Source organism: Panthera leo, chromosome A2, assembly GCF_018350215.1.
Source record: "Panthera leo isolate Ple1 chromosome A2, P.leo_Ple1_pat1.1, whole genome shotgun sequence".
Lineage (NCBI taxonomy): Eukaryota > Metazoa > Chordata > Mammalia > Carnivora > Felidae > Panthera > Panthera leo.
In genome coordinates this window covers 136264007-136267882 of record NC_056680.1, presented here as the reverse complement: position 1 = coordinate 136267882, position 3876 = coordinate 136264007, and the positions used below count along the sequence as shown (strand labels likewise).

Genomic DNA, 3876 nt, shown 5'->3' with positions numbered 1-3876 from the left:
ACAGAACCCTATGCGGAGCTTGAACTCATGAACCATGCGATTATGACCTGAGCCAAAGTCGGATGCTCAACCGGCTGAGCCACCCAGGCATCCCATTTTTTTCTTAATTTAAAATGAAGTTAGTTAACACACAGTTTAATAATGGTTTCGGGATCCAGTAAGTCTTATTTAATTATTCAACTGCTGAAAACCTCTGAAATATCTGACATATCTTTGAAAGAGCACTGCAATTACAATCCCAGCTGTGTAGGGGGGCCTGGGTGGCTCAGTTGGTTAAGAGTCCAACTTAGGCTCAGGTCATGATCTCGCGGTCTGTGAGTTTGAGCCCCGAGTCGGGCTCTGTGGTGGCAGCTCAGAGCCTGGAGCCTGCTTCGGTTTCTGTGTCTCCTTCTCGTTCTGCCCCACCCATTTGAGCTGTCTCCCTCTTGCTCTCTCTCAAATATAAATAAACATTAAAAAATACAAAAATAAAAAAGCAATTCCAGCTGTGTAAGATTTTGCAGGTTAATTTGGTTTTCTTTCTGTATTAACTTTTTTATTTGCCTTTTAACTTTAATTTTGGAAATAATCAATACCCAAAGAAGTTGTAAAGATAATACAGAGAAGACTCTTACTCTTCACCCAGTTTCCCCTACTGGTTACATCTTACATAATTATAATACAATATCAAAAATAGAAATTTTGACATTGGAACGATGTATGTGTATAATTCCGTGTCATTTTGTCACAAATGTAGATTTGTGTAATCAATAGCACAGTGTAGATACAGGACTATTCCATGCCCCAGTAATTTCCCTCATGGTTCTTTTTTTTTTTAATTTTTTTTTTTTTAACATTTATTTATTATTGAGAGAGAGACACAGAGCATGAGCAGGGGAGGGGCCGAGAGACAGACACAGAATCCGAAGCAGGCTCCAGGCTCTGAGCTGTCAGCACAGAGCCCGACGCGGGGCTCGAACTCACAAACCGCGAGATCATGACTTGAGCCGAAGTCGGACGCTTAACCGACTGAGCCACCCAGGCACCCCCCTCATGGTTCTTTTTTAATAATCAAACCTGCGCCCAGTTGACCACTTCTAACAGCTGGCAAGACCTAATGTATTTTTCATCTCTATAATTTTGTCATTTCAAGAATGCTATATAAATGGAATCATACGTCGTGCAACTAAGTTTTTCCACTCAACATGTCTTTGAGATCCATACAATTTGTTGCATGTTACTGACAAATAAACACTTATTATTTATCAGTAGTATTTCATGGTATGGATGTACAACAGAGAGACATTTTTATGTTTCCACTTCTTGGCTATTGCAAATAAAACTGTTATAAACAATTATGTACAAGTATCTGTGTGGATGTAGGTTTTCATTTTTCTGAGATAAACTGTAGGAGACCATTTGATAAACGCATATGGGTCATATGGTAAATGCATGTTTAGCTTTAAACAAATTGTGAAAATATTTTCTAGAGTAGCTATACCACTGAACATGCATCCCACCTGCAATGCATAAGATCTAGTTTATCTGCATCTCATTGCCATTTAATACCGCCACTGTTTCATTTTATTCTGTTAGCTGTTCTAATAGGTTTGTAGTGATGTCTCAACACTGACTTAATTTGCATTTTTTGATGGCTAATGATGTTGAAAAGTTTATCATGTGTTTATTAGCCATGCACATGTACTTATCAATGAAATATTCCTTCGTGTTGCTCTTTGCCACATCTACTGTGAGAATGAAGACCATTCTCAGCAATCAGACCGCTGACATTTCAGAAAATGATGACATCATTCTAAAGGGATGCACTGTTATTGTGAAGGGCCCCAGAGGAACCCTGCAAAGGGACTTCCATCACATCAATGTAGAACTCAATCTCCTTGGAAAGAAACAGAAGAGGCTCCAAGGTGACAAATGGTGGAAGATGGAAAACAACTGGCTAGTATTGATGCTTTCTGTGGTCACGTACAGAACACGGTCAAGGGCATTACACTGTGCTTCTGTTACAAGATGAGGCCTGTGTATGCTCACTTCCCCATCAATGTTGTTATTCAGGAGAATGGTTCTCTTATTGAAATCCAGAATTTCTTGGGTGAAAAATACATCTGCAGGGTTCAGCTGAGGCCAGGTGTTGCTTGTTCAGTATTTCAAGCCCAGAAAGAGGAATTAATTCTTGAAGGAAATGACACTGAACTTGTATCAAACTCAGCTGCTTTGATTCAGCAAGCCACAACAGCTAAAAACAAGGATGTAGAAAATTTTTGGAAAATCTATGTTTCTGCAAAGGGAACAGTTTAGCAGGCTGATGAATAGATGTAAGTTGTCCAGCTACAGAAACAGCAAGATGCCGGATAACTTTTCAGACTTATTTGTGGTATTTTAAAGATATAATAATCTCTGCTGATTGGGGCTTTTCTTAAACCAATAATCCTTTCCAACTATTTGGCAAGTAAACCACTCAAAAGTAAATTGTAGTGTGTTAAGAACAATAACAGAAGGAATAGGAGTTTTTCTAGCAAAACTTCATAGGAGGAAAAAAAATATTCCTTCATGTCTCTTGCACATTTTCTATTTGGACTTGTTTGACTTTCGTACTGTTGGGATACGTACTGTTGGATACGTTTGACTTTCGTATATATACGTATATATATACACAAATATGTAAATATATATCAGTCATATATATATATAATATGTAGTTATATATATCATATATATGTTTCCTTTGTTGCTTATGTGGTTTGCAATTGTTTTGTCCCAGTCTATATCTTGTCTTTTAATCTCTTTCACTGGGTTTTCTGCACAGTAAAATTTTTATTTTGATGAAGCCCTGTTTATCAGTTATTATTTTTTATTGATTGTGATTTTAATGTTATGTATAAAAACTCTTCATCAAGTCTAGATCATCAATATTTACTACTTTATCTTCTAGAATTTTTTACTGACTTTGTCCGGTTTTGAAGTCAGGTAATACTGGATTTACAGATTTAGTAAGCAAAGAGGTTTTCTTTTTTTTTTTTCTTTTCTATTTTCTGGAAGAAATGATATGGAATTGGTTTTTAATTCTTTTAAAATATTTTGTAGAATTCTCCAGGGAATCACCAGAGCCAGATTTCTTTTTAGGGAGTTCTAAAAATTATGGTTTCTATGTGTTAATAGTCATAAGGCCATGAAATTATCTATTTCATGTTGGATGAATTGTGTTAGTTGCACTTTTCAAGGAATTGGCCCATTTCATCTACATTGTCGAATCTGGATATGTAGAGATACTATTATTCCCTTATTATCCTTTTGATGCCTGTGTTGTCTGTAGTGTCCTTGTCATTGTTTCCTCTCTCTTTCTGTTTTTGTTTTGTTTTGTTTTTATTTGTTTTCTGATCAGACTTCCTAAAGGCTTATCACTCTTACTGATCTTTTCGAAGAGCTTTTCCTTCATGTTTATGTGTGTGTGTGTTTTAATAATCTTTATTTATTTATAGTGATTTTCATAGACCATACTGTAATGCCATCCTAGCAACAACATTTTGTGGGACTGGATGAATACCTCTAATGCCATCAACAATTATTATCCTGTGTAATGCATCACAGCTAGATGTATTATACCACATTCTATATCATAATAATGAAGGTCTATATTTTTCTTAATTATTCTGTCACATTTTTAAGTCACAGTAAAAATAAAATATTATATCAATAAATGGGACTTTTTCACACAGCAGAAAACATGATAAAAAATTTTTATACAACTCTCTCAGTATATTTAACTAATGTTTTGATTTATAAAATTACAAGTTTCTTTCAGCTATTTGCTGCCCTTTTTTGTAAAGATCTCAAGTATTTCTGATGAATAGTAATTCTACCAGTGTCTACCTTATGTCC

The 3876-nt window shown here is 35.5% G+C and overlaps 1 pseudogene; it reads left to right on the top strand.

The window, feature by feature from the left end:
• Positions 1–1735: 1735 nt before the first annotated feature.
• Positions 1736–2310, top strand: LOC122213537 (annotated as a pseudogene).
• The last annotated feature ends 1566 nt before the right edge of the window (positions 2311–3876 follow it).